Here is a 24445-nt window from a genome sequence, read left to right as displayed (position 1 = left end):
CCAGACAAGATAAAGGCAGTAGATTTCTTTCCCTAAAGAACGTTAGTGAACTAGATGGGTTTTATCAACAATTCACAAGGCTGAGACTAGCTTTATCTTCCAGATTTAGTATTTGAATTTAAATTCCACCAGCTGTCGTGGCGGGATTTGAACCCGTGTACCCAGAGCATTAGCCTGGGTATCTGGATCATTCGTCCAGTAACATTAGCACTATGCCACTGCCTCCCCTTAAGGGCATTTAAGAGTCAACCATATTGCTTGAGGATGTGTGGTTGAAGGACTGTTTAGTGTAAAGGGAGATGAGGCAAGCAGTGGTCCTGGTGGTACTCCTGGCAGTGTAAGTGGACTACAGGATTTTAGTTGTTATATTTTACACTATTTTTATCATTGTGACATTAGGGCAGCAACATATGTGGTAGGTCCAGTAATGGGTGATCCATAATCAGCTTCCTCTTTCATAGCTGTGCGCCCTTTATCTGAAGATGAATGATGAGGCTCTTCATGCTGCTCTGTATCTACAAGCTTCTCTGCACATGGCAATGTTGTCTTGGATGGGGAACAGTAGCATAATGGACCTGTAATCCGTGACATGAATTCAAATCCCCTCACAGCAGTTGGAGGAATTTACATTCAATTAATTAATAACTCACAAATAAAAAGATGGTCCCAGTGTTAATGATTACAGAACTACCAGATTGTCATAAAAACACATCAAGTTCAGTGATGTCCTTCAGGGAAGGAAATCTGCTGTGCTTACCTGGTCTGGTCAACATGTGACTCCAGACCAACAGCAATGTGGCTGACTCTTAATTGCCCTCAGAAGTGGCTGAGCAAGTCATTCAGTTGTATTAAAGCGGCTACAGAAAAGCTGAAAAAGAATAAAACCTGATGGATGCCCAGCATCAATATAGGCGTCAAAACAAAGTAACACCCAATCCAGTTGACCCTGCAAAGTCCTCCTCACTAACATTTCGGTATTTGTGCCAAAAATAGGAGAATTCTCCCACAGGCTAATCAACCAACTGTCTGATATAGTAATGCTCACGGAATCATACCTTACAGCCAATGACTAAGACTCTTCCCTCACTATCTCTGCATATGTCCTGTCTACCTGCAGGACAGACCCACCCGAGGTGGTAGCACGGTGGTATTCAGTCATGAGGGAGTGGTCCTGGGAGTCTTCAACATTGTCTTCAGACCCCATGATGTGTAATGGCCTCAGGTCAAACATGGGCAAGGAAACCGCCTGCTGGTTACCACTTACCCCACGTCAGCTGATGAATCAGTACTATTCCATGTTGAGCACTGCTTTCAGGATGCAATGAGGGTAGCAAGGGCACAGAAATGCACTCCTGTTGGGGCACTTCAATGTCCATCCAATAATGGCTCGTTAGCATCACTATTGATCTAGTGGCTGAGTCTTGAAGGAGATATCAGTTAGACTGGGGCTGCACAGGTGGTGGAAGAGCCAGCAAGAGGGAAAAAACATGTTTGAACTCACCCTCGTCAATCTATATGTCATAGATGCATCTGTGCATGACAACTGCACAGTCCCTGTGGAGACAAAGTCCCATTTTCACACTGAGGACATTCTCCATCATGTTGTGTGACACTACCATGATGCTAAATAGGATAGATTCAGAACAAATTAGCAGCTTAAAACTGGGCATCCATGAAGTGCTATGGGCCAGCAGCAGCAGAACCGTATTCAATCACAAGCTCTGCAGTCCTGCCACATCTGGTCAGGAATGGTAATATACAATTAAACAACTAACCGGAGGAGAAGGCTTCACAATCGTTCCCAGTCTCAAGAAGGGGGAACCCAGCACATCAATACAAAATACGATGCTGGAGCATTTGCCACTGTCTTCAGATAGAAGTCCAGAGTGGATGATCCATCTCAGCCTCCTCCTGAGGACCCCAACAGCATAGATGCCAGTGTTCTGCCAATTCAATTAACTCCACATGATATTAAGGAACGGGTGAAGGAGTAGATACTGTAATGACTACGACCCCTCAGAACATCCCAGCTGTAATACCGATGACTCTAGGACTAGGTGTGACCCTCTCCATGTTGTTTCATTACAGCTACAACACTAACATTTAGCCGGCAATGTGGAAATTTGCCCATCTATGTCCTGTCCAAAAAAAAAGCAGGACAAGTCCAATGCAGCTATATCCACCAGTCTACTCTCAATCATCAGTAAAGTGATGGAAAGTGTCATTAATAGTGCTGTCAAGTGGCATTTACTCAGCAAAAACCTGTACACTGATGCTCAGTTTGTGTTTCACCAGGGACACTCAGCTTCAAACTTCATTACATCCTCTACCCAAATATGGACAAAGCTGAATCACAGAAGTGAGCTGAGAGTGACTACCCATGACATCAAGGCAGAATGTGACAGAATGTGGCTTAAAGGAGCCCTAGAAAAATTGAAATCAGGGGGAAAAGTCTCCACTGGTTGGAGTCATACCTAGCACCAAGAAAGACGGTTGTGGTTGTTACAGACCAATCATCTCAGCCCCAGGACATCACAGCAGGAGCTCTTTAGGGTACTGTCCGAGGCTCAACCATATTCAGCTGTTTCAGTAATGGCTTTACCTCCATAATAAGATCAGAATTAGGGATATTCACTGAGGATTGTACAGTGCTCAGTGGCTTTCGTGACTCCTCAGATACTTAAGCAGTCCCTGCCTGCATGCAGCAAGTGCTGGACAATATTCAGGCTTTGGCTGGTAAGTGGCAAGTAACATTTGAACCACATAAGTGTGAGGCAATGGCCTTTTCAAACAAGGGAGAATATAACCAGAATCCCTTCATATTCAACAGCATTACTATCACTGAACCTCCCATCATCAATGTCTAGGATCACCTTGATTAGACATTTACCTGGATTAGCAAAATAAATACTGTGACGAAAAGAGCAGCTCAGAAGCTGGGAATTATGTGTGGGTAGCTCATCTCCTGACTCACCAAAGCCTGTCCACCATATACAAGGCACAAGTCAGGAGCATGGTGGATTACTCTCCACTTGTCTGGATGAGGGCAACTTCAACAACGCTCAAGAAGTTCAGCATGATCCAGGACAAAGCAACCCACTTGACTGGCACCAGTCAATTTGATACTATCTTTAACTTCCCAGTTAACCAGGGATGGTGCATCCTTCTCATAGAGTGTTTCTTTCTCAATGGAATACATCTTTGTTGAGAGTCATGAAGCACCTCCTTGAATGTCTGCCACTGTTTCATTACTGTCTTTCCTTTTAACCTATTTTTCGAGTTCACTTCAGCCAACTCTGTCTTCATACCCTCATACTATACATTGCCAGATCTAAAATAGCCTGCACTCAGGGTTGGCACTAGTACTGTTCTAGAAAATTGTCTCAAATGCACTCTATGAACTAATCTTCAAGGCTACCTTTGCCAATCTGATTCATCCAATCTATATGAAGATTAAAATTATCCATGATTATTGCAATACCATTCTTACAACCCCCCATTATTTCTTCCAGTATACTCTGTCCTACAGTGTAGCTACAGTTAGAGAGCTTGTGCGGATCAAAGATTATTTTGAGAGAAATGGGTTTTGATCATGGGCCACTGAAACCAGTACTGGGGAAAATGGAAGCTGTACCGTTGGGACAGAAGTCACCTGAACCGTGCTGGGACCAGTGTTCTGGCGAGTTGTATAACTAGGGCAGTAAAGAGGGTTTTAAATTAAATAGTGGGGGGCGAGGTCATGTGATGGGAGACGTGGTAAATTAAAGGGAAACAACAACGTAATAGAGCAGGGTAGGGATTTGGATAATGATAACCAGAGTGTGGCAGGAAGGGACAGAGCATACAAGCTTAAGAATGCACCAGCAGAAAAGGCCAGAGATTGCAAAAATGGGAAAAAGACAAAGTAAAAGGCCCTGTATCTGAATGCATGCAGTATCCATAACAAATTGGATGAATTATTAGCACAGAAATAAATATATTTGACCTGAAAGAAATTGCAGAGACATTGTTGCAAGGTGACAATGGACCAAACGTCAACTCCACCGATGCTGCCAGACCTGCTGAGTTTTTCCAGGTAATTCTGTTTTTGTTCTGAATATTGAAGGCTATTTGATGTTTTGGAAAGACAGGAAGCCAGGAAAGTGTGGTGGGGTAGTTCGATTAAATAAGGATGATGTTAGCACAATATTGAGAGATGACCTTAGCTCAAAAGAGCAAGATGTTGAGTCACTTTGGGCAGAATTAAGAAATAGAAAAGGTAATAGGTCACTTGTGGGAGTAGTTTATAGCCCCCTAATGATATTACACTGTAGGACATATACAGGAGTATACAGGAAGAAATAAATGTGGCACGTAAGAAAGGTACTACAATAATCATGGGTCACTTTATTAACATGTAGATTGGATGAATCAGATTGGCAAAGATAGCCTGGAAAATGAGTTCAAAGAGAGTATTCAGGACAAATTCTTAGAGCAGTAGTTTCTGGTACCAACCAAGGAGCAGGCTATTCCAAATCTGGTAATGTGGAATAAGACAGGGTTAAAGGAGTAGTAGTAAAGGCACTTCAAGGTGACAGGGATCCCAACATGATTAAATTTCACATTCAGTTTGAAGGTGAGAAGTGTGGGTCTATGACTCATGTTTAAAAAATAAGGGTATAAAGGCAGAGTTGTTTCAAGTCAACTGGAAAACTAGGTTATGTTAAAAAGTAAGGCAGTTGAGATGCAGTGACAGTCTTTAAAGGAGATCATTAATAACTCGCAGCAAAGCTTTATCCTAATGGAAAAAAGAAAGACTCTTTGAGAAGCATACATCATCCGTGGATAAATAAGGAGGTTATGGGTAGTATTGAGTTGAAAGAAACACTGTACAATTCTGCAAAGATTACTGACAGGTCAGAAGATTGGACAGATTTTAAGGACCAATAAAGAATGACTAAAAAAATTAAGAGGGAGAAATTAGGGTATGAGAGAAAGTTAGCTAGAAATATAAAAACAGATAGTAAGAATTTCTACAGGTAATTAAAATGGAAAAGAGTAACTAAAGTGTGCTTTGTTTAGAGTGAGTCTGGGGTATTAATAATGGAAAACAAGGAAATGGTGAAAGTGTTCGACATGTAAATTTTGCCTGTCTTCACTGTACAACACTTAGAAACCTTCCCAAAGATACTTGAAAATGAAGCGATGAAAAGGAGAAAGGAACTTAAAACAATCACCATCACCAGGGAAAAAAGGCACTGGAAAAACTATTAGACTTAAAGGCTGACAAATCTCATCAGAACCTAATGGCCTGCATCTTAGGATCATAAAAGAACTGGCTCCAGGATAGCAGGGCCCAGTGTAGTGTAGGAAAGAGCCTTGTGTAGAAGCAAGCGTGGAGACAGTTTCTAGCTTGGACCTTTACTGTACCTATGTATATAGTTTCTAGTAGTTAATAAATACTTACTTTTGAACTACCTAAGACTATGAATACTTAATAAGAGCTACCGAACTACACCCAATTACTACAGAGAGGGTGGATACCAGCAAAATGTTTCTACATGTGAGAGAGGCTAGAACCTAGGGGACACAATTCAAAAAGAAGAGGCTTCTCTTTTAAGACGGAGATGAGGAGAATCTTTTTCTCATAGAGGGTTGTTTGTCTCTGCAATTCTTTTCTCCAAAAAGCAGCGGAGGCTGAGTCATTGAATCTATTCAAGGCTGAGTTAGATTTTTGACGGACAGTCAAGGGTTTTTAGGGGGCAGACAAGAAAGTGAGGTTGAGACTACAATTAGATCAGCCATGATCTTATTGATGGCAGAGTAGGCTCAAAGGGCCAAGTGACCTAATCCTGCTCCTAAGTCTTATGTCCTTTATGTAAAGCATTTTCAGAAGCACTCATATAGTTTCTGTAAAGAGTTCTGATCTGTTAGAGATTCCATAACCATTAATGAGGCTTGTGGCAACTGTCCATCTATATTATGTTTTAAAAATAGCAGCACGTGACTTTTATACCAAATCTTTTGAGTTCTAATTGCTGGTCCTTCGATTTATCAGATAGTTCGTAGGCATGTCTGAGGAGTCACGATGAAACAGTCTTCTGGTTAACCAGAGCTGGTCTCAGGACCTGGAAGGCACAAAACTGCGATACTACAAAATCATCACTGGTGGGATTGTATCATTACAGCACAAGTATGAGTAGGCAGCTTTCATTATAAATGCAAATAGAATTATAGTTTATAACAGATACTGGTAAGCACAAAAGTGACATGCTAGAAAGATTGCTGAAAAATCTTGCATCATGCTCACACTTCCTGTCCACAAAACCTACTTTATTTAATGATTTGTGGTCACATTTCCATTTACTATACTAAATTGCTATGTCAATGTTTCCTCTTCAGTTTTGCTATGCCAACAGCCACAATGTAACATAGGATCTGGCACTACAGCTGTCTTGGGAGTGAGCTTCTAAAGTTTCTCTCCCAAATCCTCATTTGTATAATTATAAAAACTTGTATTCATCAACCAACCTTAGGGAATACTGTTATACAGTATAATGTTGTAAATGACTATATTTAAACAATGTGAACATATAGATAGATAAATCACAATTACTTTAAAATTTTATTATGAAATTATAAAATACATTGGTGAATTTTACTTTTTGTTAATGAATAAACTACTTCACTTCCGAGATCCCCAGCATCGGATTCGGTGGGGGGTGGTGTGTACTCAAAAGAAGTGCTGGGGAATCACTCTTGGAACTTCACAGTTAAGGATTTGTACTGCAATTGTTCAGAAGAGCAAACTTCTTCTGAGCAATTATCCTGTGCTGGGACCCATCCGAAGATGTGATTTAAATCTTAAACTTTGGATGGTCCCGGCTGTGTTACACAAATAGTTAGCCAGAAAAAGTTGGAAGAATTAAAACCTCTTCTAACTTCTGGGTAACTATTGTAAAGACCCACACTGACCTCCCCCACTGGACTTCTCCCCACACCCCCGAACACCTAGTTCATGCCCCCCCACACCCCAGGGGACTCCCCCTATCCTACTTCCCCCCCCCCACCAAACAATCCACCTATGGGATTCCCCTTATTGGCACAGAACTCCCACCCCCAAGCCCCCTGACCCGATTCCTGCAGGCCCAACCTAAAATCCCACTGACCCGACCCAACAGCCCAACAGCCGCCCCAACTTACCTGACCACCCGACCCAACCTGACCAAAGCCATGCAGGTCAAACACCTCCCTACCCCGAATCCGACCGCACCACCACCATCCTGACGCAACACCTCTTGCAGGCCCCAGGCCCCATACCCAACCCCCCCACCCAAACTAAACCGACCTCACACCCTGACCTCCAGCCCCTCCACCCGAGGTCTGACTCCCCCCACCTCACCAAGGTCCAACGCCCCCATAACACCCCGACCCCTGAGGTCTGATTCCCCCCTTCCCCTGGCCCCCCCCCCACCCCATAAGGTCAGACCACCCAACCGCACCGCCCCTGAGGTCCAACCCTCCGCACCCCACAAACACCCTCTGAGGTCCGATGCCCCCAACTCCCAACCCACCCTGCCCCGAGGTCTGACCCCCCACCCCACCTGAAGACCTGACTCCTCACTCCCCTAACCTCTGATCCCCCCAACCTCCAATCACCCCTACCCACCAAATCCTATCCACTTACTTTAGACACTTACCTTCTCCCTGGCCTGTCAATTTCAATGGGACCTTTACCTTACCTGGTTTATGGCAGCTATTGCTGTTAAAAAGGCCACACAGAAGCAAGCTCTATCCAGGTTGGACCAACAGCCCATCTAAACTGAATCTACTGAAAGATTTTGTATCATTGCCTATAGGATTGACACCAAGTTTGCACAACCTACTTCATCTTGTGACATCAACACCACCTGAAAAAGTGAATCTTGCAGCACCAGTCTCCAGGCAGCTGATCATCGAATGCCTACATGAAAGATTTCCGCATTGGACTCTGACTTTTGGACTCTAACTCACGTGAACCAATATTCATTTTCCCTGTGGTCCTTGTACTATAAAACCTTTTCTCTATCCCTCCCTTTACTGTATGAATGCGGAGTGGGACGTTGCTAACACTCCTTTTCATGGGTTTTGAATGTGTACAATAATCTAACCTGCTGAGTTAATCCTAACTCAAGTTTGCTGTGGCTTTATTAATAAAATTGCAACACACAAGGACTAAGGACTTGTGGAACCATGCCACCACTTATTCTTAAAAAAAACTAATTCAAAACACCTTCTGTTTACAGATAGGTGGTAAAAGGAAAACAGTGTTGTTTGAACTGACCCCCTCTTGTCCATAACACTTCTCATAGAAATATGTAAAGATTAATTCAACTAAAAATTAAATAATGCACATGAGACAACACAAACTCATTAGGTATAATTATTTGTATTCTAACTCACCCTTGTTCCGAAATAATTTTTATATATTGGTTTTCATGTCGCCTATATACGAACTTGATGCATGTTAGACGATCAAACTCCTCCATCGAGGATTTTATTAGAACTTGCTGTGATCTACCTATATTAACAAAAACACAATAAGGTGTATTTAATTTACCATTTATTTTGCTACTCTGATTCGCAAGGGTATGATTTGCAAGCTATAAGGCAATATAATGCAATGATACAAAATTCTAACAAAAGAAACCTGAATAAAAATTTTGGAAATCGTTCTGCTTTTATTACCTGCTCTTTCAATTATAATTGAATATTATTATAAGGCCAGTGTTTAAATCACTCTACTGGCGGAAACAAGAAAAAGCCTGAAAATCACTCTACTTGCCATACTTATCACAGATCCCCTTCATTTCCACCTGGTGCAACTTGCCTGGAGACCTCTACGTAGGCATGTTCCAATATGTTAATGAGGGTCCTATAACATACATGGGACACTAACATAATTGGCAGGCAAAATTGGGTGGAACTTGTTCATTTTCAGGTAAAGACTAAAATAAAATCTGATGTTTGTGATAGTCTGCTGATTCCCAAAGACTTGAGGAAGAACCCACTGAGGCAAAGGATAAATCCAATGGTTTAAGCAAAATATAAATAAAGATTCCATGATCTTGGACACTGTCAACATTTACTTCAATATTAGTGCTAGTGAAAATACTGTCAAAAGTATAAAGAGCTAAGGTTCACTATGAGGGCAGACTTAAGTACATAAGACAAAACTATCAAGGGTAAGAAGGACTGAAAAGATCCAAAAATGCGGCAAGTCAGATTGTGTCTGGAGTTGATTAGAGGTGGGACAACTCCAATATAGTCATAGCATTATTGGCACAGCGCTACAATTTTGACATCATGCAGCATCAGCATTGACACATATTTTCAAGACTTTTACATCTGTACTCCCATGTCCATCATGCTCCACTTTGAACTTTATATGTGGTGACATAATGTCAAACTGAAACTACTTGCATGCATACCATGGCCTCAAACCAGGAGAGAAATGGTATGAGCATTGCAATGGCACTTTTTACTCACCCAAATGCTAAAATCTATGGGTGGAATTGTCCCAGATTTGCACTAAATGTAGTAGAGGGCGGTTACAATGATGTTTTACTTTCCGGCTGCAATGATGGCTTTTCATGCTGCATCGTCCCAAACCTGCCACATTAATTATGCATTTCCGGGAAACACACCATTTCCATGGTGAGTGGGCTCTCATTCAGCCGCCACGCCATCACCTCGCCACTTCATCACGCTGAACGCCATATTTAAATTGCAACCATGCACACACCTCAGTGCTTCTAGACGATGACTGCTGCACAGAAGACACGGCCCTGAAAGGCAAGAAGACTGTAGCCCCTAGGTTCAATTACACGTCCCTCAAGCACTTTTTGGACGCAGTGGAAGTCCACCTGAAAACAAGGTCCTCATGGACTTTAAAACCAGAGCGGGCTGGCAAGGATCTGAACTGTCCCTGTGCTCTGCTAAGTGAGGATCCAGCAGTGCAAATCCATCAGACAACATGCTGTGACTGATGTGTCCTGCTTCACAGTCCACTGCCATGCACTAATTATCTCTCCCTGCTTTCACAGGCACATCTGGGGAACTGTCAAGGGACTCCAAAGCCCAGGGCCTCCAATCAAGCCCTGATGCTAGCTCAGAAGTTGAATCAGCTGAACCCTCCCTGAAGACCCATCACACCGCTCACCCACACCCTGCACCAGCACAGAGACACACATTGTGGTGTGACCTAGCTTTAGAGTAGCCCCAGGATCACAATCTGGTGAGCACATCACACTGTCTGATCTGCTGTAAGTGACAGCAGGGACTTCCCAGGTGTCCAGTACCCGGAGAACTGCTGGAGGCCAGAAATTTGCTAAGTCTGAGTCAGATGACGAGCCTCTGGACTTGGTCATGTCTCAGTTGCTGGAGCTGAAAATACAAGTTCAGGAACATCAGGAAGGGATATTAACTGCACTCGTCAGATTGTAAGGCACTATGGATGAGTCCGTCCCCCTTCAGGCTGAGATGTTAGCACTGACATGCCAATACATCGAGGTTAACATTGGTATGATGGCCGCCATGGAGAACTCAGTCCAGGACGTTGCTCCTGTACTGCTGCACGGGTGGAACTCTATCGCTGACACCATCATTGGCCTCCAACAGTGTGTATGTGAGAGGGTTGCAGGGCGGCTGGATCTCAATCCAGTTACCCCTTCTCCTCAAGAGGTCAGCCAGGGGCCTTTGGACACCCATAAGGAGGAGGATCAGCAGGTGTGTCCCCTGGGGTCATCCATCCAGGTGACTCCAGGAGTGTCCAGCCTATCCAAATCCCTTCTTTGTAACCTCAGGAGCTCCAGCTCCACTGGCCGAGGAGGGTGCCACTGCCACACAGCGGGACACCGAAAGCAGACCTGGACCCTCCAGGTCTCAGCCCTCCAGAGGACATCCACCAAGGTCATCACAGACAGGGCTGTAGCTGTCAGCAGGCTGCCTCCAGCTCTGCTGTGGATGTCCAGGGAGCACCAAGACGTATCGGCAGGGTTAGGAGGGTTAAGATGTCATTGCACAGCCTGGGCACAGGTGTTAATCACTTATACATAATGTTCATTATTGTCAAAAAACTCCCAACAATGTCTCCCTGCCTACTGCTCCTTACTCTGATGAGCAGTGTTCGTGTCATTCAAATGTGAAACCTTTCTGCACAAGATAAAGGCAGGTGTCTCAGTCCAGGGCCTCTTCCCTGTGCTTTGTGCAGCCTTCAGACCAAAATTATGGTCTGGCCTCACACTCCCTGGACACATTACTGAAGCCTACACCTCAGCGGTGCTTGCCATTGCTGCCAGAATGTCGTGGGCATACAGCACAGAGTTCCATCGTTCTCTGTGCTCTCAGCACCTTTAAGGTGGGGCTGGCCTCATCACTTCAGCATCTATGATCAGTGATGCTGTGCTCCTGAAGGGCTCACATGCTGAAGGCGGACAAAGGATCAGATGCTTTTAAAGTCTCATGGCTGTGTCTCTATGGTATGAACATGATCACGGAGCACAAGCAAGCTGCCCTCGGCCAGACAGGAGTCAGGCTTTCTCAGAGGCTGTGTGAAGGCCTACGGAGTGTCCTCATGTTGTCATCATCCTCCTGCAATTGAGCGACTATTAGGGCCTCCACTGCTCTCCATGACAGGTGCATTATCACAGAGGGTATTTTCACTGCCATGGGCCATGGATACAATGTGAGGATCTTATGGTGTCTCCTCACTGCATGTCAACATCATCCTCCACAAATCTAGCAGCTATGAGGGTTTCTTGAGCACACCTGCCTCATCTTTCCAGTGCAAAGGCCTCATCACCGTCATTGTTGCCTCTGAGGCCCTCCTCACCCTCATCACCATTGACGTCCTCCTCATCGGATGAGCCCTCCAGCTCCTGCATCTCCTCCTCAGCCAGCTCCTCTCCCTGTTGCAATGCCAGGTTGTAAAGGGTGCAACAGGTAACAACAATGTGTGACACCCTCTGTGGACTGTATTGCAGGTCTCCACCAGACCGGTCCAGGCACCGGAACCTCATTTTCAGCATCCTGATGATCTGTTCCACCAAGGTGCGAATTGTAACATGAGCCTCATTATACATTTACTCTGCTGCAGTCTGAAGCCACCACACAGGTGTTATCAGCCACATCCTCTGTGGGTAGCCCTTGTCCCCAAGGAGCCATCCCTGCAGCCTCTGTGGACCCTGGAAGATGTCAGGGATCTATGACCGACTGAGAATGTAGGAGTCATGCACACTCCCTGGAAGCTGTGTGCAGATATTCAGGATGCGTTTGTGGTGGTCGCACACCAGCTGCACATTCAGTGAATGGAATCACTTGTGGTTGACATTGTTGACCATGTGTTGCGATGGAGATCTGTGCGCCACATGAATGCAGTTGTTGGCACCCGTGATCTGTGGGAAACCTGAGATCTGGGCAAATCCAATCGCTCTTCTATACTGGCTCTCCTGGTCCTGGGCGAAAGGCACAAAGTGCCCTCACGAAGATGGACATCTGTGACCTCATGGATCCATTTGTGAATGGAGGTTTGTGATAGCCCAAAGAGATCACTTGTGGAGCCCTGAAAGGAGCCACTGGCATAGAATTTGAGCATCACGGTCACTTTCACAGCCACTGGCAGTGGATGCCCTCCATGTCCACATGGCACCAAAACCTGAAGTGTCAGGCAAATGTGACCGACCAGTTCCCTAGACATGTGCAGTCTTTGGCGACGCTGGTTCTTGGTTATTGGCAGGAATGAAAGGCAGCATCGATAGACCCTGGATCTAGCAAAGCACCGACCAGCTGTGGTTCTTCGGTGGCATGTGTGGGTCCTCCAGCCACCCCTTCTTCCAGAGGGTGCTGCTCCTCCTTCTGCACAGCCTAGTGCCTGTCACTCTCTTCTCCATAGTCTTTGCTCTCTGTACGCCACGAGACACACTGATCACTAGGCTCCATGATCCTGATGTACTCCTCCTGCAGGATGAAAGAGAGGGACTTGTGGGTTAGCATAGTTGTACTAAGAACCTCGCTTAGTTAAGTCTGAAGGCCCCTTAATACATGCTGGAGAGCACTGGCCACCAATTGGATGGCTAGAGATTAATGAGCTGCATGGCTGCCCGAAGCCTCACCTTCCTCTGCCCCACTCCACCTGACCGATTGGCAGCAGCTTTGCCCATTGAACTGCATGCTGTGCTCTCAGCCTAGGCACAGGCATTCTCCTAACCTGCACTGCAAGGCTGCAGTGTTAGCTTGAACCATGGGGGAGGCTGGTCCAAACTAGGATGATGACATTGCAAGGGGCTGAGTGCCTCCACCAGTGCCTGCTCCATGGCCAGCTTTAGCAAGGAGATTGTACAATGTGCTCAGTTGTCCAACTGTTCTGCAGTCCACTAAAATGCTCATTAGTTTGCAGTCTGTGCCCAAGGGGTGAAAAGCTCTGGAGCACTTGGTGGCACTTTGATGCCTCTACATTGCTCGAGTGGGCAGATAAGCTAGAGGCCCAAGTCCAATCATATCAATGTGGCTACGTCTGAATGGTCTCAGTTGCAGAGGAATGGTCACTTTATACAAGGTGTCCCTAATGCATGGCCATTTCCCTTGCCCACCCACCCCCAACCCCGCACGTGCTTGTGAGCTACCTTCAACTGCAGGGCAGCTTATGCACCCCCCCCAAAGTCACTTCAACCGCAGGACAGCCTCCCCCCACCTTCAAGGTCACCTCAGCCACAAGGCAGCCCTTACCTCCACCCCTTCCCGTTCTAAGTGCCTCAACCTTAAAGTCCAACAGGCGATTCTCATGAGCACTGCGCAACATTACTGTGCACTCAGCTCCGAGTTCCCCTCAAAGTGCAACCCACCAAGTGCACATCTCATATAGCTGTTGTGAAACACGTCTGCATGATTGACAGAATGATCCAGTGAAGGGGATGAGTCTGTCTGGCTAGACTTATAATGATATGCAGATGTATTACAACGAGGTTCCCAAAGTCCAATGGTGGGAAATGCAACCCGTTATTGACAAGCTGAGCAGACGATTGCAAAATGGTTTTGTGACGTCTTGAAACCTACTTCTGGCTTTCTCACCATATTGTCCACTCACGCCACCGAGCATGCCTGACACCAGCGGGTGGGGGCGATTCCACCCGATATGTTTTATTTAGTTTTACATGCAAAGCTAGTAACATTCATAAGGAGGCAACTGGGACTCGATAGTGAACTGAAAGAGACTCAATTGTCATAGGGTGACAAATATTGTTGAGTTAGGCCAGTGAGAGCTTGATGGCTGTGCCGACCTATAAAAGAAAATGCCCTCCTTTAAAAAGAAAGAGTTTACTTAAGACCTTACTGTATTCACAGGATGTTCCAAGCACTTTATAGCTAAATACTTTTTCTGGTTTCTGCATGTCAGTAAAATGTAGGTAATGGTTATCAATTAGTCTTGACTGTATATTTTGCGCATGCGAAACTTGGGATCTGTCTGTAAAGGCTTCACTTTAAAATTCTCTCATATATACCGGCTGACATGTTGTGGTTGAGTCTTCTAAACACCTTGGTGCAACTGCACAGAGGTGTGGCCAAATTTTTAAAGCCGATTCTTGTTAGGGTTGAGAAGCAAGAAAGTTATTATCATGCAACGGTGGGTATTCTATAGACCTACAAATAGTGAGGGTGATAGAGGAGCAAATCTACAGGGAAAAACAGAAATGTTGTTGGGAACAGTGTTAAGTTTAATTTATATTTGTATTTGTTAAGAAAGGTGAAACATGCTTCTGAGATTGTAACAAAGTGGGGCTCTTGTGGGATTAAAAATCCTTGTATTTTGGTGGGATCTGTAAATCCCAAAAGAAAGGAGTGCATGCACTTAAATTCGAACCAATGTAATATAAGTTACAGCAAATTCTGTTCCTATGCCCAGTAACTCCACGCACTCCTTTCTTTTGGGATTTACAGATCCCACCAAAATACAAGGATTTTTAATCCCGCAAGAGCCCCACTTTGTTACAATCCCAGAAGCATGTTTCACCTTTCTTAACAAATACAAATATAAATTAAACTTAACACTGTTCCCAACAACATTTCTGTTTTTCCCTGTAGATTTGCTCCTCTATCACCCTCACTATTTGTAGGTCTATAGAATACCCACCGTTGCATGATAATAACTTATTGATTCTCAACCCTAACAAAAATGGCTTTGATTGTTGCTAAGACTTTTTGGGGAGTAGAAGATGTAACAGTATATTATTTGAAATCTTTGACCAAGGTAAACTGAAAAAGTTAGCAGATAAATTGAAAGTATAAATAAAAGCAGAATCTTGTAAGAATGGTATGATTAGAATTAAAAGGAGAGAAACCTGAAATTGATGTATCATAGCTAGAGTTAGCTATGATTCAGTTGCAAATTAAACAACTTCAGAAAGAAAAAGAAAAAAAATTAAAAAACACAAATCAGGAAAAGAAAAAAGAGATTAAAAACTTGAATTAGAAAAAGAAATGGAGATGAAATGGATTGAATTGGAGGAAAAGGAGAAAGAGAACTGAAAAAACTCAAAAATGAAAAAGAAATTCAAATGTGAAAGCTTGAGCTTGAGGGCAGAATCGTCCCGGATTGCGCTAAGTGCGGTAGTGGGTGGGAAAAAATGTTTTACCTGTCAACTGCAATGGCGGCTTTTCATGCCGTATTGTCACAATCCTACCTCATTAATCATGGATTCCAAGAAACATGGCATTTCGATGGTGGACAGGCTCTTATTTGCCCGCCATGCCATCACATCACTGCTTCCTCACAGCAGGTGACACATTTAAAGTGCAGCCGCATGCATACCTCCCAGTGCTTCAACCCAGGACTGCTGCTCAGAAGACATGCCCCGAAAGGCAGCCCCCATCCGGTTTAATGACCTGTCCCTCAAGCGCCTTTTGGACGCCGTGGAGGGCCATCGTGATGTCCCCTATCCCTACTCTGGCCACAGGAAGTCCATTAATCGCACCACTCCGGCTTGGTAGACAATGGTAGTGGTGATCAGTATGATGCTGCACAGAAGAGGTTGGTCATCCAATCCAGAAAGAAGATGAATGATCTCATCCATGCCGCCAGGGCAAGGCAACCATCTCATCACTCTAAACTCACACACTCAAGCCCATCACACATTCACTGGCATCTCACTCACTGCCAGCTAAAGTCACACCACCACTCACTCTCTTAAACACACCCTTACATCTCCATCTGGCCTCATCTCTGCTGGAGACTGCCTCCTCTGACCTCATCATCTTGAGGCCAATTGCACAGGTCAACTTGTGCCCCCACAAATACCCTGGGATATCCTCCCTTCCCCAGTACAACCCTTGCCCTGCAGCCTCTTCCCTTGCCTGAGGCCACATCTCCCCCTGCAGCCATTGAAAAGCCACTGTGCTGTATGGCCTGTCTGCCCATGAGCCTCCCTAAAAGTGATGTAGTGCTGTCTGCGAAGCCTGGCATTGGTGTCTGCGAGTGTTACCCGAAGCAAGGTAGACAAACAAACCTCGAAGTCGCAAGCAAAGTGCAGCTCGTCAAGTGCACGCCTTATATATGCTGTTTATGAAACATGTTGGCGTGCAATCACGCCGACATGCTTGGATGATCCAGTGTGGGGAGATGATTCTGGACAGTTGGGTTTTTAATGATATGCAGATATATTTCAATTGGGTTCCCAACATCCAACGGAGGGAAATGTGGCCCGCTGTTGATGGGAAAAGCGGATGATTACATACTGGTTTCACAACGTTGTGCAACCGATTTTTGGCTTTCTCGCCATATTGTCTGCTCACACCGGCAAACATGCCCAATGCAAGCAGTCATGGAAAATTCCACCCTGAGTTTCAGAGACAGAAATCAGACAACGTGATTTGGCTAAGAAACTCTTAGAAAAAAGGAAGAAAAAGAGATATGGTTTTTCTGATTTTACTGAGGAATTTGATTTAACCAGAAATCTTTGTTCAGTGTCTAAATGTACAGAAGGTGGAATTGAAAGATATTTCACCGCATTTGAAAAGATAGCCATGAAGTTGAAGTGGCCAAAAGATGCTTGGACCTTACTGTTGCAAAGTGTCCTGATAGATACGGCTATGAAGGTGCACACTAGTCCATCAGAAGAATAGTTTGCAGACTATGAAGTGGTTAAAAGGGCAATATTCAATGCTTTTGAGCTTGTCCCTGAAGCTTACCAATTAAAATTTAGGACCATAAGAAAGAAACCTACTCAGACATTTGCAGAATTTGCAAGAGGAAAAAATGCTGTGGGATCAGTGGTTTTGATCACTGTCGTTAGAGAAAAATTTGAGAAGATGTGGGAAATCATGATTATGGAAGAATTCCGAAATAGCATTCCAGTAACTATTAAGGCTTATTTAGATGAATGTCAGGTATCAAAGACCTGAGAAGTAGTAGTTTTGGCAGATACCTATACGAATCACAGAATCTTAATGGCACAGAAGAGGCCATTTGGCCCATCATGTCTGCACCGGTACTCCAAATGAGCATTATGACCTAGTGCCATTGCCCTACTTTTCCCCGAGCTCTTGCACATTGTTTCTATTCAAATAATCTTCTAATGTTCTCATGAATGCCTCGATTGAACCTGTCTCCACCACACTTCCAGGCAGTGCATTCCAGATTTGAACCACTTGCTGTGCAAAAAAGTTTTTCTCACGTCACATTTGCTTCTTTTGCAAGTCATTTTACATCTTTGCCCTTTCATTCTTGATCCTTTTACAAGTGGGAACAGCTTCTCCCTATCTACTCTTTCCAGCCCCTTCATGATTTTGAATATCTCTATCAAATCTCCTCTCAGCCTTCTTCTCTCCAAGGAGAACAGTTCCAACCTCTCCAATCTATCCTCATAGCTGAAGTTTCTCATCCCTGGAACCATTCTTGTAAACCTCTTCTGCACTTCCTCCAACACATCCTTCCTATAATATGGTGCCCAGAACTGTACCCAACTTTTAGTTAATTGCTAAGTTAAAGAAAGACTAGGCTTTAGATAGAATTTAACCTCTAATTTAACCCTTAAACTCCCTTAGTCACCAAACTCCAACTGAAGCTCTCTACTGCAGCCAAACACAGCAACCCAGTGCAGAATATCCTCATGAGTAAGGGACACAGTCAGAAAGGAGTTACGCCTGAGTGAGATAGAAATAGAGTGAGACTGGGAATTTGATTCAAAGTGGGAATTCGGTGCATGGGAGAAAGAGGTGCTTTAGGTAAGGTTTATTGCAAGAAGTAGAGCTTGCTGAGTTGGGAGTTCAGTGAAGGTGCTCCTTTCTTCTATTCTTTTTTACCCTCCAGCATTTGGTTTCCACTATGGTGCAGCAGAAGTAGTGGGTTAACCAGCAATTAACTGGAGAGGTCCCAGAGCTTAAAGCAGGGGATTTCACAGCTAAAATCTAAAAGTGACATCACAGGAGTCCTGTAAGTTGATTGGCTGGTAAATGTAGGTCTTCCTGAACTTGGCACAGAGGAGACAATTGGTGAGTGAGAGCTAAGTTATTATATTATACCATGCTGCAGTAAACACTTTAAATAAAGTTTAAAATATGTCACTGCAGCTCAGCCATGTGTAATGTGAATCATGTTTGATGTGGGAAGTGATGCAAGTACAATGTGCCCTTGATGACTACATCTGCAGGAAGTGTCACCAGCTGTAGAAACTTGAGCACCAGGTTATGGAACTCGATCAGCAGTTGGAGTCATTGTGGTGCATCCACAAGGATGAGGATGTGAATAGCATATTTAGAGAGCTGGTCATACTGAGGCTAAAAAGTACACAGGCAGAGAGGGAATAGTTGCCCACCAGAGTATATAAGAAAAACAGGTAAGTAGTGCAGGAATCCCCTGAGGCTATCTCATCTTCTAACCACTTTTCCATTTTGTATATACTGGTGAGCGAGATTGTTTGTTCTTCAGAGGACTGTAGCAAAAGACAAGTTCATGGCTCAGCTGCACAGGAGGGGAGGAGCAAGAGTTAAAGAGCTATAGTGGTAGGTGATTCCATTGTTAGGGAAGCAGACAGGCAGTTCTGCAGCCATAGACATGACTCCAGGATAGTATGTTGCCTCCCTGGTGCCAGGGTCAAGGATGTCACAGAAGAACTGCAGGACATTCATATGGGGAAGGGTGTACAGCCAGTTGCTATGGTCCACATTGACATTGGTAAGAAAAGCGACGAGGTCCTGAAAGCAGGTTTTATGGAGTTAGGAAGGGAATTAAAAAGCAGGACCTCAAGAGCAGTAATCTCAGATTACTCTCAGTGCCACATGCTGGTGAATATAAGAATAGGAAGATTGAGCAGATCAACACGTGGCTGGAGAATTGGAGTAGGAGGAAAGGCTTTAGATTTCTCAGGAGTTGGGACTGGCTCTGGGGCAGCTCGGGCCTGTACAAGAAAGATGGATTACAATTTAACAGGACTGGGACTAATGTCCTCGCCGGGAGATTTGCTAGTGCTGTTGGGGAGGGTTTAAACTAGATTGACAGGGAAATGGGAACCCGAGGAGCCATTCAGAGTAGATAGGAGAAAAACTGGCAGTGGAAAGTAGTGAAGTATTAGCTGATAAGGAGGATATATCAGACAGTAATATCAAAGTAAATAGAATACTTGGAGAGTTTGATAGAATTAGAGTAGGCTGTAATAAGTCATTGGATGGAGTCAGAGTGTGGGGCAAAGTAAAGCCTAAATTAGAGTTAATGTGCACATATGTGAATGCATGGAGGACTGATGAACTACAGGCACAGGTTGACAAATAGAATTATGTTATTATTGATATAACACAGGCCTGGGTCAAAGAAGGGCAGGACTGGGCATAAATATTCCTGCGGACAAGGTGTTTAGGAGAGACAGGTGAGAAAGAAAAGTGGCAGGGGTGGTGGGGTGGTGATGATGGGGGATGGCAGTGTTGGTTAAAGATGGTATTACAGCACTGGAGAGAGAGAATGTTCTAGAGGGGTCAAGGACAGAATTTCTCTGGCTAGAGGAAAGGAATGAGAAAGGTGCAATAACATTGATCGGTGTAGTATATAGTGGAAGGGATGTTAAGAAACAAATTTGCAAATAAACTACAGTGAGGTGCAAGAATTATAGGTAATTATAAAGGGGAACTTCAGTTATCCAAATATAGACTGGGATAAAAATAGTGCAAGGAGACAAGTGGGGCAAGGGTTCCTGGGATGTGTTCAAGATAATTTTCTGCGGCAGTATGTTTCCGGTCCAATGAGAGGGCAGGCACTGTTAGACTTGGTTATGGGGAATGAGTTCGCCCAAGTGGATCAAATATTAGTGGGAGAGCATTTAGGGGGCAGTGACCATGGTACCATAACGTTTAGGTTGGCCATGGAAAAGTACAAGGAATAATCCAGAGCAGGGGTAATTAATTGTGGGAAAGGCAACTTCGATGGGATGAGAATTCATCTGACTCAGGTGAGTTGGAATCAAATGTTGGCAGAAAAGATGGTGGCTGAACGATGGACCGTCTTCAAAAAAAAAGTATTGCAGGCAGTGTCAAGGTATATTCCCTCGAAAGGGAAAGGCAAGACAAATAAATCCAGAGTGCCCGGGATGACAAGAGAAATAGAAGTGAAGATGAAAAGGAAGAAGTTCGCATATGACAGGTGTCAGGTGCAAATACAATGGAGAATCAGGGTGAATATGGAAGGACCAGAGGGGAAGTGAAAAAACTAATAAGAAAAGCAAGGAGAGAACATGAAAAGAGACCGGTATCTAACATAAAAAGGAATCCCAAATTCTTCTATAAGTGTATAAATAATATAAGGGTGGTAAAAGAAAGACTAGGGCCAATTAGGGATAAAGAAGGGGACTTGCATGTGGAGGCAGGAGAAATAGCGAAGGTATTAAAAGAGTACTTTGCATCTGTCTCCATAAAGGAAGAAGATGCTACCCAGGCCAAGGTGAAAGAGAAGGTAACTGGTACACCAGAAAAATTTACAACTGAGAAGGAGAAGGTGTTAGAAAGACTATCTTTACTTAAAATGGATAAGGTAGCAGGAATGGATGAGATGCATCCAAGGGTACTGAAGGAAGTGAGAGTGAAAATTGCAGAGGTACTAGTGATAGTTTTCCTTAGACACAGGGATGGTGCCGGAGGACTGGAGAATTGAGGGTGTTACACCCTTGTTTAAAAAGAGGAGCAAGGTTAAAGCTGGCAAATACAGACCATTCAGTTTGACTTCAGTGGCAGGGAAACTTCTGGAAACTATAGTTCAGGACAAAATCAATAGTCATTTAGATAAGGATAATTAAGGAAAGCCAACACGGATTTGTTAAGGGAAAGTCATGTTTAATTAACTTGCTAGAGTTTTTTGAGCAGGTAACAGTGAAGGTTGATAAGGGAAATGCTGTTGATGTGGTGTATATGGATTTTTCAAAAGGCATTTGGTGCCACATAATTGACTTGTGAGCAAAATTCTAGCTCATGGAATAAAAGGAAAAGTAGGCACTTGAATAAGAAATTGGCTGACTGACAGGGAACAGGGAGTAGAGATAAACAATTGTTTTTCAGATTGGAGAAAGGTTTGTAATGGAGTTCCACAGGGGTCAGTGTTGGGACCCTTGCTGTTCCTGATATATATGAATGACCTAGACCAGGCCTTTCCAACATATGGCCCTCAGACTGGAAGCTAACTGTGAAGCCCCTCTATGCAGCCCTGGAGCTAATTTTCAAAATCTCAGTCAAAGAGGTAAGTTTGAATGGGAGATTCTGCATGGAGTTGCTCCTCCAAACACAGGCCATGGGAGAGAAACACTTTGTGAATGGAGGAGCAGTGAACAACAGCCTCAGGGCGCTGGGGCCCGGGGAGTGAGGGCCAGGGGGCTGACAAGCGAGGAGCTGAGGGGTGCGGAGCCGATGAGCAGAGATGAAGGGGAAGTCTTTTGTACTCCAAATTTGCACTGTACAGTCAGGGCTGAAGCAGACATGCCTGGCATGATCAACCTCAACATTAGTTCGCAAACAACAATGGTCATGCTCAAGAAAGTCTTTTGTACTCCTTAAACAGCTTTGCTACACTACCATTTTTAAATTCCACCAGCTACCATGGAGGGATTTGTACCCATGTCCCCAGAGCATTAACCTGGGCCTCTGAATTACTAGTCTAGTGACAGTATCATTACACCACCATCTAAGGTGGACCAAGTATCCACAGTGGAGCATGAGGCAAGAAGAGTGGGGCCCACTGGTGTCTGAGTAGGTGAGTGATTGGAGACTGTATGAGAGAGTGGAAAGAGGGTGAGAGAGATAGTCTGTGTGAGGTAGGGAAGAGTGTGAGGTGGGGGAATGTGAGGTGGGGGAGTATGTGAGGTGGGGAGAGGAATGTGAGGGGAAAGAGTGTGAGGGGGAAGGATATGAGGGGGAGAGTGTGCGGGGGAATCATGTGAGGGAGAGAGTTTGAGGGAGAAAGAGTGTGAGGAGGAAATGGTGTGAAGGGGAGAGAGCAGAGAGAGAGAGGATGTGGGGGGAGAGAGGTTGTGGGGGTAGAGAGGTTGGGGGGCAAAAGGGTGTGGGGGAGAGAGTTTGGGGGGTTGAGTGTGTGGGGGGAGGGTGTTGGGGGAGAGGGACAGAGTGTGAGGGGGAGAGGGAGAAGGTGTGAGGGGGGAGAACGAGGAGAGCATGAGAGGTGAGAGGGGGGAGACAGAGTGTGTGCGGGTTTTCATTCACCCTCTTGCACACACACCATCATGCAGTCTTATCCACTCTCAGAGGTTGAGGCTGGGAGTGAACTAGATGCACACATCCTCACTCTACTACACACTGATACTCATTTTTATCTATTTCTTTTTTTTCACTTAGCAAGTTGTTTTATTTCATATCTCTTTTATTAAGATTCATGCGTAATGTTGCGCTGAACTTTATCTTTCCAAAATATGCTCATCGGCCCCTTGAGTGAGAAAAGATTTGCCACGGGTGAAAAAGTTGGTCAACCCTGACCTAGATTGTAGCGTTCAGGGCATGATTTCAAAATTTGCAGATGATACCATGATTGGAAATGTTGTTAACAGTGATGAGGATAGTCTTGAAACTCAAAAGGACATAGTTGGTGGATTGGGCAGACAAGTGGCAGATGAAGTTCAATGCAGAGTAGTGTTAAGCGAATTAGTTTGGCAGGAAGAATATGAAAATGCATCATAAAATAAAGGGAGAAACTCCAAAGGAGGTGAAAGAACAGAGGGACCTTGGTGTATATATACATAAGTAATAGAAGATGGCTGGGCATGTTGAGAGAGGCATTAATAAAGCATTTAGTATCTTAGGCTTTATTAATAGGGGCATTAAGTACAAGAGTAAGGAGGTCATGCTGAACTTGTATAAGACAAGTTAGGCCTCACTTGGAGTATTGCATACAGTTCTGGACGCCAAACTTGAGGAAGGATGTGAATGCATTGGAGGGAGTACAGAGGAGATTCACAGGAATGGTTCCAGAAATAAAGAACTGTTACTATGATGATAGGTTGGAAAGGTTGGGGGTATTTTTCTTGGAGAAAAGAAGGCTGAGAGGAAACTTGATAGATATATTCAAGATCCTGAGTGGCACAGACAGGATAGTGAGAAACTGTTCCCACTCAAGGGAGCATCAAAAACTAGAGGGCATAGATTCAAAATAATTGGCAAAAGGAGTAACAGTGATATGAGGAATTTTTTTTTCACCCAGAGGGTGGTTGGAATCTGGAACAAACTTCCTGAAAGGGTGGTGGAGGCATGTTCTACTGAGGTATACAAAAGAGAATTGGATTGCTACCTGAAAAGAATGTGCAAGGTTATAGCGATAAGGCAGGGGGGCCAGACTAGGCAGAATGCTCTTCAGGGAGCCAGTGCAGACACGACAGGCCAAATGACCTCCTTATGCACTGTAAAGGTTCTGTGATTCTGTGATCTCACACAGACAATTACATTTGGGGAATGGTCATATGGGAATCAACAAGGAAATTGGAGGAATAGAAAATCTGAGGATGGAAAAGGTACTAGTTCTAGGGAACAAACAGAAGGACACCAAAATAATGAAGGAGATAGGCTAGAACCTAAAAGTGATGTAAAGGAAATAATATGCTTCCATTGTAATAAGACTTGGCATACTAAAGCTAATTGCTGGAAATTAATCGGGAGATCTATTGCAGTAGTAAGAATGCTGAAGGAATCCTCAGAAAAAGTTGTACCAGAAAAGAAAATGGGTATTAAAACCGTAGCAGTGATACAGGTGAAACATGTTCCCTTGGAACCTACGAGGAAGGGGGATATGCCTCTGAAGACTTAAACTGTTTTCTTCCCAGACCATTCATTATTTCTTTGACTATTTATGATATAAAATTTGAGCCTTGATCTGATTGAATTTCTTTAGGTAATCCATATCTTATTAAAAAAATGAACTAACTTTTCCACTAGCATTTTTGCTGTAATGTTTCCAAAA

Source organism: Carcharodon carcharias, chromosome 10, assembly GCF_017639515.1.
Source record: "Carcharodon carcharias isolate sCarCar2 chromosome 10, sCarCar2.pri, whole genome shotgun sequence".
In the NCBI taxonomy this organism is placed as follows: Eukaryota; Metazoa; Chordata; class Chondrichthyes; order Lamniformes; family Lamnidae; genus Carcharodon; species Carcharodon carcharias.
Note: the sequence above shows the minus strand (reverse complement) of the source record.